This window comes from Leopardus geoffroyi, chromosome C2 (genome assembly GCF_018350155.1).
Source record: "Leopardus geoffroyi isolate Oge1 chromosome C2, O.geoffroyi_Oge1_pat1.0, whole genome shotgun sequence".
Classification (NCBI taxonomy): Eukaryota; Metazoa; Chordata; class Mammalia; order Carnivora; family Felidae; genus Leopardus; species Leopardus geoffroyi.
The window spans coordinates 69,432,683-69,460,102 of NC_059333.1; the positions used below are offsets into that span (position 1 = coordinate 69,432,683).

The following is a 27,420-nucleotide window of genomic DNA, read 5'->3' on the forward strand; positions in this document are numbered from 1 at the left end:
CAGCAAATGCCACATATGTCTTCAGGGACAGATGCCGAAAGTCTCCCTCTGTGATCAGCCACTTCCACTTTTTATGGCAAGTTCCATGGCCCAAGACATGGGCACCCCTGCACCCCTATATGTGCAAGTCTGAGAACTTCATGTTTCATCCCACTCAGAGCACAAGGCAGGCGATGTCTTGGCAGCCTTGGGTTACACCTCAGGCCCTTCAGAATCTTTCAAAAAAAATCTATTTTCCTTTATCTAAATCAAGTTTACCAATGCATGCAACTTTTTTTATTTGATTCCCTTTTAATGATACAAACACCTAAAAACACCTGAAGCAGTCCAACAAAGAAACAAAATCCTAAGTGTAACCAGGACTCCTTACATATTTGCTCTCCTAGTTCCCGTAACTTCATAGTTTCCTTATGACAGCAAGTGCCCTTCTGTTTAAACTCCCAGTTGCTCCGGGGTGGCTGCAGGGTTATTAAGCCCTACCAGTAGCCTCTCTTCACAAAGCCCTGGGGTTCTCGGTTTACTCGTTCTCATGATGACTTTCAAGGACATGGCCTCTCCAGCTGATGAGGCTCGCCCAGGAGCTCTCCATTTCTGCTACTGGGTTGAGATATGCTCTCAGACATATTAAAATATTAACAGGAGGCATGTGCCATTGCAGAGAGTTTAACAAATATGTGCTGTGGCTTGGTTTTGTTTGACTTGCTCGAGATCTCCTGCCCACCTTCCCCAGTGTAAGCCGCACACCCCATGCCCCTCTGCCTACCACACGGTGGGAACACCAGTCAGTCAGCTGCCTCCTGGCCAGTGTGCCTGGGCTCCAAAAATGGACACATGATCCAAGCCAGCCAACCAGAGCTCTTCACTGCAGTTTTAAGTTAGAATAAAGGGAGACCAAAGCTGTCTCTTTTCACAGAGATCTCAAGCTGGGAAGATGCAAGCCTGAAGCTATCTACAGCTATCCTCTTCTCCCATCCCCACCCCTGTGTCCTTGCTCCCACCCAAGAGGAGGAAGTCACCTGCTGAATAAGACATTACACGCACAGTGAAGAAAAGAGATGGAGACCTTGCCTGACTGAACTGTGTTGGACTCAGGATTCACTCAGTTGTATAAGACAACTGATCTCTTTTGCTTAGCCCAGGTAGAGGTGGTTTCTGTCACTTGCAAACAAGAGTCCTAATTTGGGAAGGCATACAAGTCTCTGGAATCAGACACATCTGTGTATGAATGCTGTCTGCACCGATTACCAGCTGCCTAACCTGGGCCAAGTTATTTAACTTATGTGGCCCTCAGTTTACACAGCTGTACGATGGGATGATACCAGTATCCACTTGCATGGAAAAGTTAATGATCAAATGAGATAAGCACATTAAGAAAGTCTACAAGTTAGATCTCTCTCTTCTCCTCAGAGTAAATTATTCTTCATAATAAGGTACCCCAGAACCCATTCAGCTTCCAGCTTTATTGACAGTGTGAAAATGCCCTAAGAAACATGCATACTTGTAAACCTCCAGGCTTGCTGGGCTTCGTCCTATACGACTCACATCCTTAAAGACACCCTCAAGGTGTTACACTCTCAATTAGATAAAAACCTAATACTTTGAGAACAGCTTCTGCTTTAGTTGAATGGACTTATTATATTTACTTGAGAAGCGATCACTGTTCTTATGTAGCATCACAGAGCACATCTCACAACAAACACGCAGTCTGTACTTTTCACTGCACCACCATTCCACTCCTGTAACACCACGTGGACCCTGGAGACAGAGACTATCCCCTGATTTCTGCCTCACTGACTAATGCAGGCCTGGAATTTCAAGGGCATGGGTGAGTGTCAGAAAGGAAATAAATCTGGGGTAATAAATCTGGAGTTTCTAGCCAGTCGTGGCTGGACCTGGAAGGAGAGACAGACGTACCTCACTGGCAGAACAGATGCATCTCGGGACTGCTCCCCAAACAATACACAGACCATTTGGCAATGCCTCCTTGCCCCTCAAAGAGCAGAGCCCAGATACCATGAGACTCTAAAACTGGCCACAGGTCATACCGGAAAGGTCCTGTATCATGAGGACTCTCTGAGAATATGAAGTATTCCGTTTAAAAGCAGAGGTGGGCAAAAACGAGCCGAGGGTCCCAACCACCCCAAAACCTCTTGACTCGGTCCCCTTGGCTTGATTTCCAATTTTTAGTCTCTCCAGGCTGCCCCTCTGACCCAACACCTGCTCCACATACACGTTACCACACAAAGCGTGCATTCTGCCTGGATTCTCCCAGCTGGCAGGCTGTGTGAGGAAGGGAGGGAGCAGGTGGGGTTTTGAAAGTGGACCTTTCAGGCTGTCTACATCAATATGGCCAGGAAAGTGTCTCTGCAATACTGTCAGAAAACACCCGGCACAAGGGGCAGAGAGCAGACATAGGAGCTTGCTACTTTATGGCAGAATGTCCTCTCCAGGCCCCAGTTGCCCCAAAGTATCCTGATCCGCATAGAGAATCATGCCGGGTAAGGAGTCAAAAGTTGCTTCTTGTTCAATGTCAGTGTCTGACTGCCCGTCGGGCAGAAAAACACGATCAAACATGTTTTGCTTTTTTTTTTTTTCCCCAAACATGTTTTTTTTTTTTTAATGGTTTTATTGTTACCAAGACAATACACGTACATGACCAAAATATCGGTTGGTACTAGAAGTCATAACAACAACAACAAAAAAGCAAGCCTCTGCTCCACCCCTCCCACCCCCAATTTCTACCTCCTTTAGAGAATCATCTTCAACTCTTGCTGCCATTTCTTCTGGTATTTTCTCCCATATTTCTAAACAACAGCCATACATAACTACTACTTTATTCTTTTTAATCTTGGGAATTATTTCCTAACTTCTCTGTATGGAATCTGAGCTTTTAGCTCTCAAATCCCCCTCCCCCTTAAACACCTCCCCTAACCTCCAATAATAACATCACACATTTTTTATGTCAATGTATAGTACTTTTTCATTTCAACTTTGCTCACTGTCCAGTTGCAGAGTATATTACAATTAAATGTTTTGAACTTTTCATTTTTTCTAGGGTTAATAACTGCCATACTTTTGTTTTTCTTAGCTTTTTTAAGAACCTCAACTCCTTAGGAGAACTATAAACTTCTTCTCAGTAATGATCAAACACATCAGATAATTAATTCACCACTTGCTTTGATTTTGTTCTCCTTTGGAGATATCCTTCCTGGAATATTTTGTCCTCCTCCTCCCATTTAACTGGATGCTTTCTAAGCCTGATGGATAGTGGTCCTTCCCCATCTCTTGGACACTTCCTGGTGTCTATCAACATTTTGACTGAATATATCCTCTTCCAGTGGTTTCTTAAGAATGAATGCATAGAAGGTTAAACCTTCAGGTTTTTTAAACCTGGCATTTTTGAGTGTCAATATTCTAACTTTATGCTCAACTTACAGTTCATCTAGGAATGGAATTCTAAATGGAAAAAAATTTTTTCTTCAACATTTTGAAGGTAGTATTTCATGGCATTTGAAAGCAATGTCGCTGGCATCCAGTGTCGCTACTGACAGGTACAGTGCCACACCGATCGTTCATCTCTGATGTGCTGCGCACACGCATGTGTGTATGTATGTTTTACTTCTAAACTTTTAGAATCTTCCCTTTTATCTCTGACAGTCTAAAATGTCATGAAGATTTGCCTTTGTGTGGGTGTTTTCTCTCTTTTTAAAAATGTTTACTTACTTTTGAGAGAGAGAGAGAGAAGGAGGAGCAAAGAGAGAGGGGGATAGAGGATCCCAAACAGCCTCTGTGCTGACGGCAAAAAGCCTGATGCAGGGCACAAAATCACAAACTGGGAGATCATGAGCTGAGCCTAAGTCTGACACTTAACAATCTCAGCCACCCAGGCGGCCCTGTGTGGGTGCCTTCTCTGTTCATTCATATTGGATCTTTGCTAATAGTCTTCTCATTATTGGTAAACTTTGTCTTTTGATTTTTAGGAATTTGTGTTTTGACAATTCTGGCTCCACCGTGTTTTTTTTAATGCTCTTTTTCTAGAACTCTTATGAGTTGGACACTAGCCCAACCAGTTGATCCTCTACATTTCTTTTTTTTCTCACTTATTTCCTTCTTCCTTATTTTTGTTTTCTCCAGGAGATATGCTCAATTTTATTTTCCAGTCTATTAAAGTTATTATTTTGGCTATCATTAACTTCAAAAAACTCTTTCTTTTTCAGTTTTTCAAAGCTGTTTTGAATAATGGCCTCTTCTTGTTTAATGGAAGCAACATCTTATCTCTAAGGGGAGATTAAATTTCTTCAAAGTTTTCTGTTTTTTGTGGCCTCTATTTCTATCTGGTTCCTTTCTTGGTTCTTTTCGTCTCTTTCCTAACAGAGGCTTCCCTTGAACATCTGATGATCCTCCACTGATGTTCATATGTATAAGTGAAGAAATTAAAAAGCTCCATGCACACAGGTGGGGCCTTGGCAACTTGTTGGGCCTCCCAGTAAAGTGGCAAAAACCCACAATTTTTGTGGAAATTCTCTCTCGAGATGATCTGTTTCCACAAAGAAGAATCTTCCCATTTGCTGCTTTGATGGTGGTGATGGGGACATGGTAATTACATCTGTCTACCAGCATTTAGCACTGGGAGTGAGGGAAGGCCATGAGGCTCTTATTTAGTATACTGACTTGCCCGTAGACCTCTGGCTTCAGCTGGGCCTTGTGTCCAGGAGTTGAGAGTTGGTCAGGTTCAGTCTCTCCATAGAGAACCTTTGGTCTTTCAGAGTGTAGAGAAGGAGTAGTGGTCTGGTGCACAGAGCACAGGAGGGGATCCAGGCCTAATTGATTCTTATTAGACTTTTAATCAACCCTCCAGTTTTCAGCTTCACTGCACAACCCAGGCTTTGAAAGTACTTGATGCCTCCAATTCCTCAGCCCTTTAGGAATTTTCTGGCACAACCTAGCTTATTTTTCTTGTTGTCCATTCCCCTAACCACAGGCACTGCACAACACAAAATGCTGAAGCCAAAGCCAGTCAGTCATCTATTCACTTTCCATTGTCCATCAACCTGTTGACTTCTCTCATCTGCTTTTGTTTATGTTGCCATAATTTTACAAGTTTCCATTTTCTTTTTTATAAAAGCACATTTTAAGGATGGTCATTATTAAAAAAAAAAAAAAAAAAACAGAAAATAACAAGTGTTGGCAAGGAGAAACTGGAGCCCCGTGCACTGTTGGGGGGAAATGTTGGGGGGAACATTGTGGGGGGATGCGCACTGTTGGGGGGAATGTAAAATGGCGTAGCTGCTGTGGAAAAAAGTATGGGGGGTCCTCAAAAAATTAAAAATATAACTACCATATAATTCAGCAATTCCACTTGTGAGTATAAACCCTAAAGAACTGAAAACCAGGACTTGAATGGTTATTTGCACAACCACGTTCGTAGCAGCATTATTCACAATAGACAAAAGAAGGCAGCAACCCTGGTTTCCATCAATAGATGAATGCATAAAACAAAAGGTGGTACACACATAGGATGGAATATTATTCAGCCCTAGAAAGGAAGGAAATCCTGATACACAATACAATGAATGAACCCTAAAGACATCAGGCTGAATGAAGTAAGCCAGTCACTAAAGAACAAATACTGCCTGATTCTACTTTTAGGAGGTACCCAGAGTAGTCAGAAAACAGAACGGTGGCTGCTGGGGGTAGGAGGAGGGGGCATGTGGAATTATTATTAATAGGTATAGAATTTCAGGTTTCTAAGATGAAAAAAGTTTGGGAGAATGGGTGGTGGGGGCATTAAGTGCCGCTGAATGGGACATTTAAGCATGGTTAAAATGGTCAACTTTATGCTATGTATGTTTTACACGATAAAAAAAAAAATCAATGAGTCATATGTATGTAGACTTATTTCTGAATTCTGTTTTATTTCAAATACCTATAGGTGTATCCCTTTGCCAAACACTACATTGCCTGTAACACAATAGCTTTAAGTATTAAAATCAAGAAATAAAAGTTTAAAAAATGTAATTGAGACCAAAGTTACTTCTCTATTTAAAAATTTTCCAACGGCTTCTTATTGCACTAGAATAAAATCCAGTCACTATGGCTCACAAGGCCCTGCACGACCTGGTCCCTGCCTAGTTCTGCCTCACTCTGTCCTTACCCACATAGGCTTTCTCTCTGGGCCAGGCAGTAAGATGAACACAGCAAGTTCTCCAGCCAGGAGTGGCTCCCGGTGTGCTGGATGACAAGGGTGCACAGCCTGTCAGAGCATAGGCGGCGCCCTGAGAGAGGCTTGTGTGGAGGACTGTGGGAGCATGTAGAGAGGGAGAATCATTGTGGTTACTACAGCAGGAATCCCAGGCCACCTCTCAACACAGTGCTGTGCTCCAAGGGAGCTGGGCTGGGCGACTCAAAGGGCTGGGTTCCTAGAACAAGCCATTCAAGCTTTACCAGAAGCCAGATGGTCCCCAGTAGCTCTGCTGATCCTTCTGGCAGCCCCTTAGGGACCCCATGCTGGGATGGGCCAGGAGAGGTGACTCCTGAACCAAGGAGGATCCCAGGCGGGGCGGTGCAGGTGCAGGCCAGCAGAGCCCTGGGGCTCCCTCCAGTTCTCTGAATGTCCCTCCACAGACAGTTCCGGTATAACCAGGGCAGCTATTTTGGCTTGATCTAGTCCGCGGTGAAGTTCTTACACAAGCTCAGGAATTTCAGGGCAGGACTCCAGGGGACACAGGAAAGAGAGAAGAAACAACTGCCAAGACCCTCAAATGAGGTCCTACTGTGAGCATGCCTGTGCATGTGGTGCTTCACTGGGTGTGTGTTGGGGGCATGTTGGGGGCAGGGGAATATCAGAGGGGTTTGAATCCTAGTTCAAAACACTCATTTAAAGCAGATTTAGACTTCCCAGTCCAAGCCACTGAAATTTATTTCTGAAGAAGCATCTAGAAAAAATGGAGGGGAAATGCTGCCCAGTTATTTAGTCAAAACAAAATTCAAACTTTCTCCCCCTCCCCCAACCTGCCAATGTCCCTTTCGCCTATGTGATCCTCAGGGATCCAGAGGGACTGGAGCCCAGCTGAGGGACTGGGGCCCATGCTGGTACCAAGTATGTTCGTCCCCAGAGGAGGCCAGCCCTGCAAATGGCAGCTATAGTCATTGCCTAGAAGTCTAGGTGCCTCCTACACCCCCAGAGCCGGTGAACAGGGTCAGTGGATCCTGCTTTGGCCTAAACAACCCCCAGCTGGTAGAGAGGGATTCACAGCCAGTCCATTTCCAAGATTGCTGTAAGAGAAGCTCGAAGGTTTGCTATGCAGGGGGCGCTGCAGCCCAAATAGGCCTTCTTCCCCAACCCCTAGAACATCCCTAATCCAAGAAGGATGGTGAACAGACATCTACAGAAAGCTGGAGCATCTGCTCTCCTTTTCTTGTCACAGAGAACTGGAACAAATAAAAACAGTGCCACCGTTACATAAAAGCTCTTGTTACTAACGTGGGTTAAGGAGTCTGCAGGCAGGGCTTGCCCCCACCTCAGTGTAGGTAACTGCTGAGGCCAACCAGCTGAGAGAATTCCGGGTGCCGTCCAAGCAGCTGTTAGACACGCTGGCAGGCACCAGGGTCACCCTACATAAGGCCTTTACTGAATGAAGCAAGTCAGCCATAGTCACCTCCAGGCCTGACAAGAGGGGTGGGGAAGAGGTAAAGATGGGTGGGGTTGGTCCCCTGGGGAGTGGCAGGAAGTGGCAGGAGAAGCAAGTTCTAGGGAAGAATGTGCTGGTGGGATGTTTTGGGGGGAAGCCGACTGTTGGGAGTGGTCCTGGGGGCTCCTGAGAAATTGCTTGGTTCATACTTTCTGTTGTTTGTTAAAAAAGGTCATCTTCAGGTTGGGTATGGGAAAAGGATCTGTAAACTTGTTATGTCCCTAGAGAGCCCACGTTATTCCAGAAAAGCTTAGCTCCTTCTACCCACACCACTCACCTTCTCAGGCAGCCCCCAGACTCTGGGAATTCCTGTAACACTCCCTGCCCCGTCCACCAAGCCTGCTGCAGCCTGAACAAGTCAGGGGGTTCCTGCCCCGGAGACAGAGGGGAGCCAGGCCAGTCTACAGCCTAGAAGGAATGGGCACGCCTGGGGCCCCAGAACTCCTGGCCCCCAGAGAGCTGCAGGACGCAAGCATGAGAGCACTGTTTATTCCAAAGCCGTTTTCTGTTTTAAGAGCCTCACAGCTGGGTCCAGGGCCAGGGTCCCATTTCCAAAGTCGGTATTTTTTTCCTTCTTTTTGCTGGACAAGGAGAAATGGAAAAAACCAATGTTGCTTTGGCCCTCACTCAGCTTCTTTTGAACTGATTTTGCTGCCCCTGGCAGGATCTGCCACCAGGGTGCAAGCCACGAATGCGGGCCATGGCAGAGAGAATTCTCGGCTCTGACTGCCCTGCTGGGTCATCTGAGGGGAAGACCCATGGAACACAGGGAAGTCTGACTTGCACGACTCACCAAGGCCTGCTCTAAGTCAAAGACCCCTAAGAGCACTCTGGGCTCAGACCACTGCTACTCCTGACCCCAGGCCACAAGAGGGCCTAGTTCTCCAAACACACCTGCAGATTGGATACTGGAGACAGAGCTCCGTCTCTCAGTAGGTAGTAATTATTTATAAAGCCCAGAAAAATATCCCAAAGTCAGAGCTAAATGCCAATACAACCAATTCTCTGTTACCTCCCTTTTGCAAAAGGAGATAACTATAGTTTTTATATTTGCATATAGGATGTGTCACACATCAGCTTTACCCTCCTAATTTTGCCCTTTCAAAAGCACACACCATACACTGCTAGGTGAGTAGGACAGACACCCTAGCAATGTGCACGGCTGGTAGAACCAAGTGAGGAGAAAGTCCAAGATGCTCCATCCCTCCCCTCTGCCACTCCCCTAGGACCACTCCCTCCCTCTCTAGAAAGCCTCTCCAACTATCCAGCCCCCTGTGATCTCCCCCACCTCCCAACTTCCTGCACCTACACTATTATCTAAAGGGATTACATTTTTAAAGCCAGCAGACATTTATCTGATCTCAAAACGGACCGTTTAAAATCAGGCCTATTTCAGAAAATCTGGGGCAACCAATCGCCATTACATCACCTTTCATATTTCTTTCTGCCCCACAGCAAGCACGGTGACCATATTTTCCATAGAATCAGGACGCATTATCTGACAAGTGATTTATGGGCAGCCTCCAGGTGCAAAAAGGAGTCGGTGTTATAAAAGTTTCAACATCAAAATATTGGAACTCCAAGGATAGCTGGATGACTTTACTGGAAAAAGTGAGAATACTTTAAGTCAGAATGGCTCACAACAATCTGGGATGACAGCACCTTTACCACTAACACAGGTTATGATTTTGTTTATTCCAGGCACATTTGGCACCACTCCCTGTAAGACTGTGAGTTACTCAAGAGGGGGAACTAGACATTACACCTCTTTTGAAGTTCTCTCCATACCCAGCATGACTACTAAATCCACTACTGAGTGGATGGATGGTTGGCTGATCTCTCTTCTCTCCCAGCTCAAGTGTCATTTCAGAGACACCTTTCTTGATTTCCCAAATGAGGTCATGCTGTTGTTATGTTCTCATGGCACTGTGTGTTCTTCCTTCAGGGTCTTATCACACTGTATCATTCATTCTATGCACGGTTACTCTCATTTGTCCCAGCAATAGGCTGTATCTGTTTCCCCCAGAAAGAACTATAATGGTTTGGTTCACCGATGAATCACCAACTGCTAGCACTCTGCTTGGCACACACTAGGTGATCAATAATATGTATTTTTAAATTAATGACACAGTCTCTTTGGTAGGTCCCAGGACTCCATATTTCTCCCTTGCATCAACATTTTTATTAATTACTTGAATGAAGATTACACAAGTTTGCTCAGGAGAACTGAAGTTGGCATCAATACTGGCCCCCAGAGAGCTGCAGAGCATAACATGTTAGCTAACAGAATCAACATTCTAAAGGACCAAAGGTCCAAATAAATAGAAATGAAAAGAGAACAAGTCATGTGAAGATTCTAAATCCTCAACTAGGCAAAATCTGAGGTGGTGGTAGCTCACGTGTAAAAGGAGCTGGGCCAAAGTCTCCTAAATGTTACTCACTCTCAAGCCACTAACAAAGCACAGTGTCCAAATAAGGAGAAGGCAGTCCCATTCAGCCTGACCACCAGATACAAGTGCCACACATTAATGGAACACTGAGGAAGGGGCTCATGATCTGCAAAGTGGTCACTGCCCTGTTGGCACCTTGTAGGTGTTCAACAGAAATTTACTGAAGGAACATAGAGATTAACTGATGGAAGTAGATATACTTAGCCTGAAATAAAACACACCAAATAAGAGCGTATCTGTTTTTAATATATGAAGAGCTCTTATCTAACAGACTCTCTGTGTTGTGCAGCTCCAGAGGACAGAACAGGGATATATGGGTCCATCATGTAGGCAGGCAGATTTAGGCTCATACAAGGAGGGATAACATAAATGTAACATGGTAGATCCCCATCTGCACAAGCGTCCATAAGGAGGCTAGAGAACCATCTGGCTGGGATGTTGTCAGTCAGGGATACCTTCCAACCCAAGTCCCAGTTTTCTAAGAATTTAATGGAACTGAATGCATTAAGGTGAGAGAGGACATGAAAGAAATATTCCATTTGCAACATAAATAACCTTTGTGCTACAAATACAGAGCTTAGAATGATGCATTCCTTGAAGGGTTTCATAAACTCACTCACGAAACTATCTGGTCTAGCATCTTTTCAGGATGTATTTCCTCAACCTTTCCAGTTTCTTCCACGAAACTTTTCACGTTTTCAATTTCTTTTTTAGTCAATTTTGGCAGCTCCTATTTTCTTCGAAAAATCTGTTTCTTTCAAGATTTTCAAGTGTATTATCAAAGTTAAACATGAAAATGTCATTTTTGTCAACTCCAGATCAGTGGTTAGAGTCTCATTTCTACATTTTGTGTTTTTCTTTGGTTGGCCTGGTTAGGTTTACCTATGTCATATTTCCAAGAATAGTCCTTAAATTTATTAATTAATATCATTTTCCTACTTCATAATGAACTTACTTCTTCTATATAAATATCTTGCTTCTGTTTTTCTTCAGTTTGTTCTATTCTTTGATTTTATGAGTTGAAAGCATGGTTCATTAATTTTTAGTATTTTTTTGTTCAATAATAAAAGCATTAAAGTCTACACATATATCTCTGATATTGGCTTTATCCTGTTATAAACTAACTACTCAAAAAGTAAGACTGTTTTCATATGTAGTAACTATTACCAGTTAGAAAAAGTACACATACACACACACACACACACACACTTCATCTAGGAATAAACTTAGTAAGTGCAAAGTTCCCATATAATGACAGTTTCAAAACTTTCTAAACAACGTATGTTTTGAATCAATAATGAAAAGTACTTTGCCCTTGGTTTCAAAGTAATCAGTGGGATTATGCTATTAGATATGGAAATGTTAAAAAGCTATAATAATTAAAACCATTTTGGGGGGCGCCTGGGTGGCGCAGTCGGTTAAGCGTCCGACTTCAGCCAGGTCACGATCTCGCGGTCCGTGGGTTCGAGCCCCGCGTCGGGCTCTGGGCTGATGGCTCAGAGCCTGGAGCCTGTTTCCGATTCTGTGTCTCCCTCTCTCTCTGCCCCTCCCCCGTTCATGCTCTGTCCCTCTCTGTCCCAAAAATAAATAAACGTTGAAAAAAAAAATTAAAAAAAAAAAAAAAAAAAACATTTTGGTTCTGATACAAGAGTATACATAGTGGTTAGTAAAACAGTCCAGAAAATCCTAAAACAAATTTTATACATGAGACGTTAGTATGTGATAAAAGTGGCTTCAAATTAATGGGAAAAATTGGATTATTAAATATGGATCACTTGAAAAAAATTTTAGTCAGATCCCTGCCTCACACTATACATAGAAACATCCATTTTGGTTGAAATAAAATATTAAAAGTAAAAAAAAAAGAAAAGAAATGCAGATATAATCTTAGAGATCCCAAGCTTGACACTAACGGCAGAACCCATAAAGATATGTAACTACAAGGGTGCCTGGGTGGCTCAGTCAGTTAAGCGTCCGACTCCGGCTCAGGTCACGATCTCAGTTTGTGGGTTCAAGCCCCGCGTTGGACTCTGTGCTGACAGCTCAGAGCCTGGAGCCTGCTTTGGATTCTATGTCTCTCTCTCTCTCTGCCCCTCCTCCACTCATGCTCTGGCTCTCTCTGTCTCTCAAAACAATGAATAAACGTTAAAAAAAAGATTTAAGAATGCTCAACATCGCTCCTCATCAGGGAAATACAAATCAAAACCACACTCAGATATCACCTCACGCCAGTCAGAGTGGCCAAAATGAACAAGTCAGGAGACTACAAATGCTGGAGAGGATGTGGAGAAACGGGAACCCTCTTGCACTGTTGTTGGGAATGCAAATTGGTGCAGACACTCTGGAAAACAGTGTGGAGGTTCCTCAAAAAATTAAAAATAGACCTACCTTATGACCCAGCAATAGCACTGCTAGGAATTTACCCAAGGGATACAGGAGTACTGATGCATAGGGACACTTGTACCCCAATGTTTATAGCAGCACTCTCAACAATAGCCAAATTATGGAAAGAACCTAAATGTCCATCAACTGATGAATGGATAAAGAAATTGTGGTTTATATACACAATGGAGTACTACGTGGCAATGAGAAAGAATGAAATATGGCTCTTTGTAGCAACATGGATGGAACTGGAGAGTGTGATGCTAAGTGAAATAAGCCATACAGAGAAAGACAGATGCCATATGGTTTCACTCTTATGTGGATCCTGAGAAACTTAACAGAAACCCATGGGGGAGGGGAAGGAAAAAAAAAAAAAAAGAGGTTAGTGGGAGAGAGCCAAAGCATAAGAGACTCTTAAAAACTGAGAACAAACTGAGGGTTGATGGGGGGTGGGAGGGAGGGGAGGGTGGGTGATGGGTATTGAGGAGGGCACCTTTTGGGATGAGCACTGGGTGTTGTATGGAAACCAATTTGTCAATAAACTTCATATATTGAAAAAAAAATTTAAGATATGTGACTACATAAATTTAAACCTTTGTACAAAAGTAAAGCCATGACCAGAATTAAAAGGTAATCAAACTAAAAATATCTAAATTATATACAGAATACAAAGGTGGAGATTCTTCATATATAAAATGTCTATATGTCTAAATAAAAAGAACACATAATGGGAAAAGTAAAGGATATTACCAAGAAGTTCGTGAGGCAGCCAAATATACAAAGAAATGTTTAATTTAAAGGCAGCAAGCAAATGTAAAATAAAATGTAATATCTTTTTTTTTTTTTTCCAACGTTTTATATTATTTATTTTTGGGACAGAGAGAGACAGAGCATGAACGGGGGAGGGGCAGAGAGAGAGGGAGACACAGAATCGGAAACAGGCTCCAGGCTCTGAGCCATCAGCCCAGAGCCCGACGCGGGGCTCGAACTCACGGACCGCGAGATCGTGACCTGGCTGAAGTCGGACGCTTAACCGACTGCGCCACCCAGGCGCCCCAAAATGTAATATCTTTGATTAAAGTGTGTTAATAATTAAAGTGATTACTAATACTTATGAGAGTAGGGAAAAGTTAAATTTTTAAATGTTACTGATGTGAGGGTAATAATCTGATCTTCATTTTTCTTTCTTATAAGATTAGCATAGTCATGCTGATTGCATATGGCTACCTTAACAGTTTGGAAATAGCCATCAAAAGACTTAACAAGATTCACTAAGTCTATTATCTGCCTTAGGAATTATCAAAGATGTCCTGGAAAATGGATGTAAGTTTAAGTTATTTAAAAGATTAAGTACTAGAAATCCAAAGCCTAATACAGTCTATTTAAAATAATTACAATACAACAAGAAGGTAAAATACTATATACATTGCTAAAAATTATAATCTTGAGGCATGTAAGAAAATGTTCATTAAATAATAAGTAAAAAGGGAGGTTACAATCTATAGTTTTTTTTTTTTTTCAACGTTTATTTATTTTTGGGACAGAGAGAGACAGAGCATGAACGGGGGAGGGGCAGAGAGAGAGGGAGACACAGAATCGGAAACAGGCTCCAGGCTCTGAGCCATCAGCCCAGAGCCCGACGCGGGGCTCGAACTCACGGACCGCGAGATCGTGACCTGGCTGAAGTCGGACGCTTAACCGACTGCGCCACCCAGGCGCCCCCAAACTATAGTTTTTTAATATGGATAAGATGTTATTTAATAACCACATACTTTCTTCCTGTTATAAAAGAAAAAAAATTAGCAGGAAATCTACAAAAATGTAAAAACTATTATCTCTAGTGGTGGGATTATTTGCTTTTCCATGTTTTCTGTATTTTCAATTTTTACTTTTACAATGAATATATTCTACTTTCAAAGCACCAAAAAAGTTGAACAACTTAGGTTCAAATTATGCAAATTTGCTAGGAGCACATTTTGATGAGACTAAATAAAAAAAGAGACTAGCTGTGAGTCCCCTCAGAAAGGAAGGCTGAGAGAATGACACCCCATCCTTTATGAAAAGTCGGCTGAAGTCAGCATGGCTGGTGACCATTTGGAATGAGACCAAATGGGCTCTGGCTGTAGCAGAGCAGGCAGCGTGCTCCATGGAAGGCCCTTCACAGCGGTGGGTGGGGGGGCTTCCACATGGGTGCCTGGAACAGCGTCCTCATTCCCTAGCTGGAGCCCAGCAGGACAGCTCAGAGGACTTCAAAGGACAATGGAGTCCATGTGCCACTCGCCCAGCAGGCAGCCCTCGCCTCTGCCCAGAGAACCTCACAATAGTTAACTCATCCTGCAAGGACTCAAGTCAGTGGTTAACTCCAAGCCCTGAAAGAAATACTAACTGGCAGTCCTAGCCAAATCCTCTCTGGTTTAACTGGGTTCAACCTTTAAGCTGGAGTCTGCAGCTGGGCAGAGCCACCGCCTGTCCCCAGCTGAGGCTGCCAGGGCCCTTGGCAGAGTCCTGGGGCTGAGCTCTGTCCACAGAGCAAGACAGCTCTGGGGCATGGAAAAGCAGGGAGAGGCTGGGCGCCAACCTCCTCCCCAGCTGTTTTCAATAAGGCTCCACTTCTGAGGTTGCTGGCAGACCTCTGGAAAGATCTAAACCAACCTCACATAATGTTTTCCATCAAGCCCACAATTAAGTGATATTCTCTTAACTCATGAACTGCACACGAAACCTTTTTCCTGTCACTTCTCAGCTCCTCTCCTAAGCAACGTACAAGCAGGTCAGGCTGGGGTTCTAACACTTTTGCAGGGTCACAAAGACCACAGCACAGGCCTTCCAAGGCATTCCACTCTTCCCCCTGCTACACAGGATGGAGGGGATGGACGTTTGACCTCACTGTGCACATCATTTCATTTAATCCTCCCGATAGCCCTGGAAGGTCCGCATTACTATGCTAATTTTACAGGTAAGGAAAATGAAGGTCAAAGCAGGTAAGTAAGTTATTTGTACAAGGTCTCTAAATTCATGCTTTTTCCACTGTAGCCTTTCAGGGGAGTAATAGGATCACAGGCAAGAAGGTTCCAGATATCAAAAAGCTATTCCAATACCACCTAGTCTTTTGACAAGATTTTTCACCATTGCCCCTTCCCCAACTCCCACAGGAGTATTCTTGAGCGCACAATTGAGCACCATGTCCTTCTTTTGTGACTGAATAAATTAACGATATAAATTAATAAATTGATAAATTAACCAGGACTGGGAAGCCAGCACCAGGAGGTGAAGCCAGAGGACAGTTGCAGACTGAGGCCCAATGAAGGATTCTGGCTCGGAGAGAAGTGTGGCAGAGACGGGGAAGAACCAGACTGAGAGGTGAGGCAGGAAGATGCTGGCGGAAGGGCAGGCCACGAGGACAGAGTGTGCACAACACAGATGCAGGAGCAGATGGGTCCTAAAGACTGGGGCTGTCTCATCCCTCACTGATGCCAGTGCCAGCTGAAGACTGGCCTAATGGAAAGCATTTGAACTTAAAAATGCCCAAAGCCTTTCTTCCGCGAATCCCCCTGCTATAAACTAAGCTAACCCAGGATATGGCATTGAAAGCCTCATATAAAGATGTTCATCAGAATTTAATTTGTAAAAGGAAATATTAAAAATAATCTAAACAACCACCAGTAGAGAAATGTCTCAGTAAATGGTAGTATGTCGAATTTAATGGAATATTAACCATTAAAATTATGTTGACAGTGATTTGAAGAACGAAGTGTTGGGTGAAAAAAGCAGGATACAAAACAGTATGAATGATTTTAATTATGACTATCAGTGATTAAGCACTTATTTATATGACATATGCAGTAAATATACTTTCTTTAAACAATGCCACAATATGGGTAGTAGTATTCCTATTTACAGATAGGAAAGTGACTTCCAGAGTAACTAAGCAAATTACCCAAGGTTACAGCTACAAAAGGATGGGACTGAATTCAAAATCAAGTCTGGCACCTGCCCCTATAAATCCTATAGTTATCCCTACCTTGACAACAAAAGAAACCCCCAGCTTAACAAAGAAACACAAGAACCATCAAACAAAATTATAATATAGCAAGGTGGAACGATGAGTAAGTAGTTTGAAGCTTTTTTCTACTTTTGCTTTTCTAAATGTTCTTAAATAGCATATTATATTTTTACTTTAAAACATTCCTAGAACAAGACTTTTAGAGTGGTGTTATGGCAGACCAGTGATCCTGATCATGTTACTGATACAATGCCTATCATTTTATTAGGCAACTACTATGTGCTGGCACACTTCTATTGTATCAACCCTCCCTCCCAATCATGCTGTGAAATGGGAATTATTATTCCCAGCTCATCTGTGAAGCTTAGAGAACTAAGTAGAAGAAATTCAAACCCAGATGTCCTGGCTGCAAAGTCCATGGTCTTTCTACTCCTCCCATGGCCCCACTGCACAAGGTATGCACAGAGGTTCTCTGTGTCCTGCCCTGACATTTTATGACCATTTGAGCCTTGGCAAGCACATGCTTATGAGCACAGGGCTGGCCACTTCTTCCTGAAGAAGAAGTCAAGGTGAACTAGGCCTCCCAGAGGCACTGATGGCCTTCAGCCACAGCGGGAGTTCTGTCTACTTACCGCACCCCCTCCCCCAACTTCTACCTCTGGAGGCCACACCTCTCACCTGACTGGGGGCACTGAGAGGTTCAGGGAGCATGAAGGAATGTAGAACAGAGAGATCTCAGGGCCACAAAGGAGATGAGGTGAAGAAAAACAGGTGAGCCAGTTTGGGAAAAGGCAGGGCAGATGACCATGGTGAGTTTTAGGAGAGAATCACAGGAGAGAGGACTGTGACAGAGCCAGGGTCCTCTATTCTTCTGCCCAAATAGCATCTCTCACTGCTTTAAAAATCTAGATCGCTCCCCTTATTTGCACAAGGGTAAGTACGTACATATCCATAGGCACACACCATCTTGAGACCCCCTACTACTTATGTCCTGTGATGGCACCTCCTGAGCAACCAGTTTACTTTTTTTTTAAATGCTTATTTATCTATTTTGAGAGAGAGAAAGAGAGAGGGAGGGAGGGAGGGGCAAAGAGAGAGGGAGAGAGAGAACCCCAAGCAGGCTCTGCATTGCCAGTGCAGAGCTCAACATGGGGCTTGAATTCACGAACCATGAGATCATGACCCGAGCTGAAATCAAGAGTCAGATGCTTAGCCGACTAAGCCACACATGCACCCTGAAACTGGTTTACTTTTTGAGGACAAAATGGTTCTTGCGCCTGATCATGATTTTTAGGAAGCTTATAGTCAAATTAGTAGCCCATCTTTTGCAACTACACAAACTGTAGAGCACTCATCTCTGTGTGCTATTCTTACCCCATATTTTCCCTTTGCTCTTTTCTGATCCCTTAACTCCATCCCAGTCGAAGATTCTAACCATTATAAAACTTAATCTTGTATGAGGGTACACCCCAGGGGGGTGAAATCGGGTTTAGGGAGGAGAGGCAAAAAATCTTCCTTTTTATGTATAAGGCACAGATATGCTCTGTATCTGCTTATGTACTAAATGTATATACATGTGGATAAGCAGGTACAGTGAGAACCACTGATCTATATGAGTCAACCATGTGCTTGCACAGCCCGTCAATTAAGAGAACATCTTCTCACAGAGCCTGGGTGGCTCAGTTGGTTGAGCATCTATCTGACTTCAGATCATGATCTCATGGTTCGTGAGTTCGAGGCCCACATCAGACCCTCTGCTGTCAGCGCAGAGCCTGCTTTTTCGGATGTCCCCTTCTCTCTTTGCAGCTCCCCAGCTTGTGCTCTTTCTGTCTCAAAAATAAATAAACATTTTTTTAAAAAAAGAGAGAGAACACCTTCTCAATTGTCAGATACATCATTCCCAGAAGGAAGATTGTACCTCCTTTTCCACTGCTTTGGACATTCCCACATGCTCCCCACCATGAAGCAAAGCCTGAGGTCATGACCTTTGCTTCCAATGGTCTCCCTTTGGCGGCTTAAAGAATAACCTGTATGGGATGTGAATGTGTTCAGATGCAAATTTCTTGGTCTCATCCCCTTGGGATAAGGTGTGGGAGACTTCAAGTGTCCCAGTGGGTTCTGATGGACCCCTTGTAAGAAACCACTCTACACAGTGTCTCCATCAATGACTCAGGCACCTAGATGTCCAGATTTCACCCCGAGCTTCCAATAGCCATACCTTGGCTGCTGGAAATGAGCAGGTAGAAGTGTAGTGGTGGCTGACCTGACTTTATTATAAAAGAGCTTTGCCCCAAGTAAGTCATTAGTCAAGTGCCAGCACCGGTTACATGTGTGTGTGGCTGACCGGCACTGGGCCATTATGTTCACCACTTCCAGAGACCAGTGTCTCCCCTCTCCTTCCTGGACTTAACCTCGGCAGGTCACCCTGCCCTCTGGTATTCCATGGAGTGGCGTCTGCCTCTGAGCGGCCTGCTTGTGGGGGCTGCAGCCGGGGGAACCAGTCCCCACGGCCTCAACCTCCCCTCGCTGCTCACGGATGATGCAAGCCCTGCATGACAGGCTGTGGAAAGTATGTTCAGGTGCCCGGCTCTGCTCAGCCTAATGCCTTTTAAATCAGGATCCAGATTTGATTTGCTTTTCCTTGCCTTCCTGGCTCCAACTCTCCCAGTCTCATTTTTTACTCCCCTGTCAGCCTTCCCAGGGTTTGGGGCTGAGCTTGCCAAGTCCTTCACATTTCACAGGCAGCCCTGCCTCCCAAGCCTGTGCCTGCCATCTCAAACACCAGCACCCAACAGGCCCCACCTTACTCATGCTGCCTTGGCCTGCCCTAAACCCTGCTGGAGTCTTCTGAGAGGGATGGACCTGCATCTCTTAGGAGTCACTCAGGGACTCAGTGCGCCACCAGATGAGAAAAAAATGAGGCATCATCCTTACCACCACTCAGACAGCTCTGTCAGGAGGACACAGGTGTCTAATCACTGTCACTGAGCCCCCGCCCCCTCCATTTCAATGTGCTCTTGAGCAGGGGCAGGGCACAGAGCTCAAACTTGAAGGAGCTCTCAGGTCTGACATGCAACATCAGAATTCACTTCTTACCTTCCCAGACAGCATCCCAGCATTCAAGGCTGGTGTGTGTGGAGTGGGCGTGGAGGGGCAGATTCACAGCCTCAGCGATTTGAGAATGTGAATCCCTTGAATGTAGGGAAAGACTCTTGGTCCTCTCTGTCATGTTTTTATCCCAGGTATACATCCTACCTATAACTACTGTTTGCTGAACTAAATTAACCTGTACACCAGCCATTGGAGTCGTCCTTCCTGAGTGTCAAAGCTTCATGGAACACCGGACACACTAGTGAAACCACTAGGTCTCTACCCTAAAACCTCATTTAAATTTTATTTTGATGGAATCATGGACTATTACAGCAGGAAGAAGCATGAGAGTCATTTGGTCTTATCTCCTCATTCATAGATGAGGAAACTAAAGCTCAGGGGCCAGAGAGACTTAGAAGTAAAGACCCAGGCACCTGAATGCCAGCCCAGCCCTTCTACTGTCACCCTGGTCCTAAGAGAAGCCAGTTCCCCATGATAACCAGCAAATCGCCAAGCAAAGATGTTGCAAAGGATGGCATCTGGGCATCACCAAGGTGACTATAGTGCCCCAGTGTATTTAAATCCATCCTTGTTAGCCACAATCCACTCAGGCCTTACTGAAACCTGAAAACCTACCATGGGCAGAGCACCATCCTAGATCCTGTGGAGAGCACCAAAACGAGTAGGAAATCACCCTCAAGGGGCTCTCATTCCAGTGACAAGCACATAAAGCCAAAGATATACAATGTGAGAAAACCTCCGGTGACTTCAGAAGGGAGGAGACAATAACTGGCCAGAAGCAGGATGGGCTCCCTGGTAGCAGCAGAGTAGAATCTGGACAGCACTCTTGTGGGGTCCAGACTCTAGTGGGAAGATACTATATATGTGTGTATATATATATATATGTGTGTGTGTGTATGTGTATATATATATGTGTATACACATACATATATATATATTCTCATATATGAGAATATCATCCAGCTATAAAAAAGGAAATCCTGTCATTTGTGAAAACATAGACAGACCCTGAAGGCATTATGCTAAGTGAAGTAAGTCAGGCAGAGAAAGACAAATACCATATGATCTCACTTATATGTAGAATCTAAAAATGAGTTCACAGGTACAGACAGACTGGTGGTTGCCAGAGGCAGGGGGTGGGAGGTGGGTGAAATGGGTGAAGGCAAACTTCCAGTTATAAAATAAGTAAGTCACGGGAGGTAATGTATAGAATGGTGACCATAGTTAATAATACCATATTATATATTTGAAAGTTGTTAGGAAGAGTGGATCTTAGAAGTTCTCATCACAAGAAAAGGAATGTTGTAACTATTTATGGTGATGGATGTTAACTAATCCTACTGTAGTGATCATTTGGCAATATACACAAATATTGAATCATTATGTTGTGTACCTGAAACTAATATGCTATATGTCATTATATCTTAACTAAAAAATAAGACATGATCAAAACAAAATACAAAGAAAACTCCAAACCAAGTTGTTGGAATGGAATAAAATAATAAAATGTTAAAGATGGGAACAACTGTCAAGATTATTTGGTCCAACTCCCAATCTGATTTGTAGATCCCAAACACTATAATCTTCACAAATGAGGGTCTAGCCTCCTTAAACCCTTCCTGTTCTGAACTAACACAGTCCCTGACTCATAGTAAAGTGCTCAATAAACATTAGTTAAATGAATCAACTCCAAACACTTGAAGTCTACCATAAATAAAAGCGGAACATTACTTTAATGATGTAAGTGATTAAAATTCAGAAAATCCAGAGGCCAAACAAATAATCCTTCTTTACTCGGCACTTACCAGGAGGTGGGACTGAGGTGTGTTTTTTAAAAATTGATATACGAAGTAGGGAACACACATGACAGTATACAAATCATTGAATTTCAGATCGCAAAGGGCCTAATGGACACCAAACTTGTGATCTGATACGAAGGGATCTGAGACTCAGGGAGGTTGAGTGGTTTGTTGAAAGTTTTAAGGCAACTTCATAGAAATGAGAACCCAAGTCCAGTGTTCTTTCCAAACATGTTATGTTAATCATCTAATTACATTCTAAATTGCAGAGTGCAGAATATAACCCTTTTAGAACGTGGCAATGGAAAAGAACACAGTGAGCTGGAAGAGGCTTCAGAGAGGAGAAGTCTAATTTTCTGTAACCAAAATTGATAATCCATTAGTTGCAAGACTGCTGATCATGGGGATCACATTCTATTTTTCTGTGTAGTCCTGGTGTCCAGGGCACAGAAGAAACTCAACTCATGTTTGCCAACTTTTTAAAAAGTAGCATCTCAGTTATTAATTTAAAGTTGGAAGGAAGTTGCATGTTATAAGGAATGTGAACATCTTGGGTCCTGCAGAAACTATCTATGCCAGGCCACACTGATGTCTCCTATGCCTCTGCACTGATGAATGCTAAACCTGGCACTTCATACCTTGCCCTTTGGGCCACCGTGAGTACACAGAGTAAGAAGAGCCTAATTTGGTCTCTCCATCTCTCATGGCTCATTTTGCCACAGAATCTTGCTTCCATTTCAAGTCAAGATAATTGGAAACATGTTAAAATAATAGGTGCCTAAAAGCCTCCTTAGTAAGGAGACAGATGCATCCAGATAGCACTAGCCTTCTCTATTTCTCCCTGATAGGTAAACTACCACTGTGAAATTTAAAAAATAAAGACACGATTTTTTAAATTGTTTTCAAATGTTTATTTATTTTTGGGGCACTTGGGTGGTTCCCAAAGTTAAGCATCCGACTTTGACTCAGGTCATGATCTCATGGCTCGTGATTTCAAGCCCTGTGTTAGGCTCTGTGCTAACAGCTCAGACCCTGGAGCTTGCTTCAGATTCTGTGTCTCTGTCTCTCTCTGCCCCTCCCTCCACCTCAAAAAAATAAACATTAAATTTAAAAACATTTTTTAAATAAATAAAAAATGTTTACTTATTTTTGAGAGAGAGAGAGAGAGAGAGACAGAGTGTGAGTGGGAGAGGGGCAGAGAGAGAGGGAGACACAGAACCCGAAGCAGGCTCCAGGTTCTGAACTGTCAGCACAGAGCCCAATGCAGGGCTTGAACCCACAAGCTGTGAGATGAGGACCTAAGCTGAAGTCAGATGCTTAACTGACTGAGCCACCCAGACACCCCTACCTGTTTCTTTTGATATAAATTGTGTATTCATCTATGTCCATTTATTAAGTGGAATCTGGACACTGAGCTCAGATAGATACACCTAGGCAATTTCATTGTAGTTTTTAGAAACTTCAGAAGTAATTCCTATCTATTGTTTAAAAATTCAAGCAATAAGAACATATATATGATAAAAGGTGAAAGTTGAGGGCAAAAAGTTTTCTTTCCCCTTCGCTCTTTCCCCTCTCTGCAATACTATCACTTTCCAGATATAAGCACTGAAATCATCTTTCTATTATCATTCTTATATGTAATTCTAAATAGTATCCTGTGTCTATTTCTTGATTAAGGAATTTAGGTAGCATTTAGTGAATTCCCACTCTGAATGATGAGGAATTTCACTGACTTACACTGCCTCCCCCTTGCCAGTCTTGTTTTGACTGTTAGATCTTCTATTGGACATTGATGACAAGATCACAAACTCAAATGCCTGTAGAGTCTGGTCAGAACACACAAGCACAGGGAGTGGGTGGACAAGAAGTGTCATGAGGGCCCCTCCCTGCCTACCTTTTGCTCTCCCACTATTAACACAAACGTGGCTAGGGAAAAGGCAAAGTCACAACTGGCAACAGACTCTTGTCCATGTGCTGGGACATGGCTAGGGATGGGGAGGACTGTAGCAACCTGGCAAAGACACCCTTGGATGCAGGCGATAACACCCACTGCCCAAATGCTGCTACGTGGAAGCATTGCCAAAGCTTACTTTTTGAACAAAGCCATTCAGAAATGAATTGGACGTGTAAGCTTTCCATTTGTAAATCTTAGCTCAAAGTTTTTGAGAACACCGCTGGCCAAACACAAAAGGTCTGTGTGCCGAATATGGCCAACTGGCTGACCACTTTTTACCTCTGGTATTATGGTTTTAAGTCATATACTCAAACTTATTTTTTTTTTTAATGTTTATTTATTTTTGAAAGAGAGACAGAGCACGAGTGGGGGAGGGGCAGAGAAACAGGGAGACAGAGAATCTGAAGCAGACTCCAGGCTCTGAGCTGTCAGCACAGAGCCCGACATGGGGCTTGAACTCACAAATCACGAGATCATGACCTGAGCCAAAGTTAGTCGCTTAACTGACTGAGCTACCTAGGCACCCCTCAAACTTATTTTTTGATCCATCTGCTTTAGATGGTATCTCCTCACTTCTCAGATAAGAAGTAATGTCAGATGAGGTCATTAGTGTCCTTAGAGTTTTCTCTTCCTCTCTTTTCCTGCCCCTATCTTACCACTCATGATCCCTTTACTTTTGGCTTTGCAGAGCTCACGGAGTTTACTTTCTATTCTGTGACTATAACGAACACTTCTGAGCTTTGTCTATGGGTTGATTTTAAAAACAGGGCAAATTTTTTTGATAACAATATTCTATTGTATAAATATTTTCTTCAAACATCTGGTGGCCATGAATGAACTGTTCACAATCTATAACTGAAGAACTAGTTTCCAAATGTAGGTAGCTGGTGTGGGTTTTCCATTCCTTGGGTATAGTCCTGTCTCCCCAGATGAGGGGCCTGTGAGCTCAGTGCTCCTGAGTGGGGCACACTTACTGGCAGGCTTTACTTAGAAAGTTCGGGCACAGAGCAACTAGACAGACAGCACATCCAACCATTTCACCTGCAGGCAAAGTAAAAAGACATTCTTCTGAGATCCTAATATCCGTACTAAGAACTTCAGTTTTCTCTGTATGGATATTAAGTAAAACATCCTTTAGTCACCCTGACCTCTGTCCTACAGCCCACTCCTAATCTCTGCATGGTTTTACTTCACATACGTGGCTCTCACTGCTGAAGCCTCACCACTCATCTGCTATGGCGGGAGGTGCTGATACAGCCTTTCATGCAATCCCAAGAAAATCCCTCACCCACTCACATTCCCACCCCTGTTCTCAGTACGGCTCAGAATTCATTCTCTTTTTAACCCTATCTGTTAATTTCAATGGCATATTTGGGGGGAGGAGAAGTCAGTAAGTCTGTTCAGTTCTGACATTTTGAACCAGAAGTGGCTATGTGCTGACAACGGTAGTTTGAGCGTACTTGCCCCATTCTGCTGCCTTTCTGTGGAACACTACAGGAACTCGGTAACACCCAGGCAGCCCTCTGCCAGCCTCCTTGCCCTGAGAATTTCTGAGCCACCTGAAATGGCCAGCCAGGGAACCTTTGGGAGCATGTTCAAGTCTGCTAGATAGTAAGATTACCCTTCTTCAATGAAAATGGAGGACAGAGATTCTTTCATGAAGAGATTACATTTTTCTTCGAATGAATCTTATGCCCTAAATAAATGCTCAAGAATTTAATGTCTTATCTCTAATGTAAATGGAACAACTATTTTTATTTATTTATTCATTTAGGAACAACTATTTTTAAGATCTCTTCTGGCTCTGGGTCTCTGGTTTATGGGAACTGAATTAAATGTAAGAATGGTCTCGACCAGCCCTGTCGAACAGCACTTTCTGCAATGACAGAAATGTTCAATAATCTGTGTGGCCCAACAAAGTAGCTAGTAGCTCTGTGTGCATACTGAGCACTTAAAATGTGATTGCAGTGGCTGAGGAACTGAATTTTAAATTTTATTTAATTTTAATTAATCTTAACCTAAACTGAAATAGCCACATGTGGCTAGTGGCTACCCTACTGGATAATATCGCTCTAGACCTTGGGCAACTCATTCTCACTGAGGAAACAAAAGACAATAAACAATAACTGATAAAACTGTAAATTGATAAAGGTAAAGATGAATCATACATGTGAGCATTACAGAAATTCAGAGAGGGAGCAAGTGAGTATTAGAAAGTTCATGTTTAGATCTATGAGGTAGATCTATGTGCTAATGTGAAAAATAAATGCAAAAGATGTGAAGTCAAAAGACCAAGTTGCAGATAGGTATGCATACATGGGCCCATTGGTAAATATAAAAGCAAATGCAGATACACGCTTCTATGTGCATAGAACATTTCTGGAAGGATGCCCTAATTGTTGACAGTGAGTACCTCTGGAGAACGGAAGTAAGGGTCAAGGCAAGGAACTCGCTTACATTGTTTGAATTTTTCACAGTTTAACAATTAAACAAATTTTTTTCTCTATAACAAAGTTATAAGCAGAAATATGATTAACAAATAATACATTTTTAAAAGGCCAAAGAAGACAACTCTTTCCTGTGGTTATTACTCACGAATGATTTTATGTGATTATTGGGAATATTCCACATCCTATGGCCACAGTTCTTCTGTACTCTAATAAGATGCTTTACAAAGAAAGCATACTTAAGGAGAGTAGCCTGAAGGAGGCAGAATTTAATTTGGACTCCTATTCTGGATGAGATGGAGAAGAGAAGAAAGAGTATTTTTTTTAATGTTTATTTATTTTGAGAGAGAGCGAGAGAGCGAGTGGGGGAGGGGCAGAGAGAGGGAAACAGAGAATCCCAAGCAGGCTCCACATTGTCGTCAGGGCAGAGTCTGACACAGCAGGGCTCGAACCCACGAACTGTGAGATCTTGACCTGAGCTGAAACCAAGAGTCTGACACTTAACTGGCTGAGCCACCCAGGTGCCCCAAGAAAGGGCATTCTTGATAGAGGCACGGCCTGAGGAAAGGAAAGGAGCAGGGACGCAGGGGTGTGGGTGAACAGTGAGGGGTCTAGAAGGGCCAGACAGGGACTGGGATGGGATAAGGGGAGATAAGACCCTATAAGAAACATTAGACAAAATCCCTATGAACTTGAGTGGGCAAGAAGTCTAGAGTCTTAGGCCCCACCAACTTGGTTCTTGGGGGAACCAAACATTTACTGAGCACCTATCATGTGCCAGGCACTGTGTTACTCCTGGGGCACAAAGATGAATAAGAAACAGTCACTGAGTTAAAAAAAACCAGATGAGACATGTGACAGAGATGGCATCATATAGTATGAGAAATGCCATATTTAGACCCAAAAGTACTGCCTCCATTACTGACATCACCGTAACAAGTTTTATAATTGCTCTGAGGCCCCAGTTCTTCCTCTATAAAAAAAAAAAAAAAAAAATGGAGCTAAGGCTACCTTACCACGAGGATGAAATGACGAAGATTACATGCCCCACAGGGTATCAACAAATGCTACCTCCCTTCCTTTCACACTCTGCCCCATTCCTAACCCCAGATTGACAGGGAAGATAAAATATTTTCCTTATCTATCCTTTCTCCATAAAAGTGAAAGCAGAACGAAGTCCCCGTTATGTGTGCTGTGGGCTGGGTGAGCAGGGTTAGGGCTGGCTATGTTAGGAGGAGGAAGGGAGGAGAGCAGGACAGTGCTGGAGACCTAGGAGCTGGTGGCAAAGGCCTTTAAGGCAGTGCTGAAGAGCTGTACACAAGGCTCAGGGACACACAGCAGGGGGTGCACGGTCAGACCTGCACTGTGGAAGGACAAACTGGAAGCCCAGGGGTCAGAAAGTGGGAAACAGGTTTCCAAGCCACTGCAAACTTTGCCTTAATCTCCTCTCAATTCCTACAGTACGGGCAATTTGTTGAACTATTTCAAGCCTCTAATTATACACTGTCATATCCTACTGTTTTATATACACACATTTGTCTCCAGAACTACATCAAGATTCCTAAGGACAGAAAGCACAGAAC

General features: G+C 43.3%; 1 protein-coding gene and 1 long non-coding RNA gene across 5 annotated transcripts in view; one reads left to right on the forward strand and one right to left on the reverse strand.

Moving 5' to 3' along the window:
* The window catches only part of MYLK (myosin light chain kinase), a 280,888-nt gene that overhangs the window by 145,154 nt on the left and 108,314 nt on the right, over positions 1-27,420 (reverse strand). The gene's annotated exons all lie outside the window — the stretch shown is intronic.
* On the forward strand, positions 7,306-9,617 carry LOC123610986. The gene is made up of 2 exons (XR_006718368.1): positions 7,306-9,302; positions 9,393-9,617. It is a non-coding gene; the product is annotated as an uncharacterized LOC123610986 (long non-coding RNA).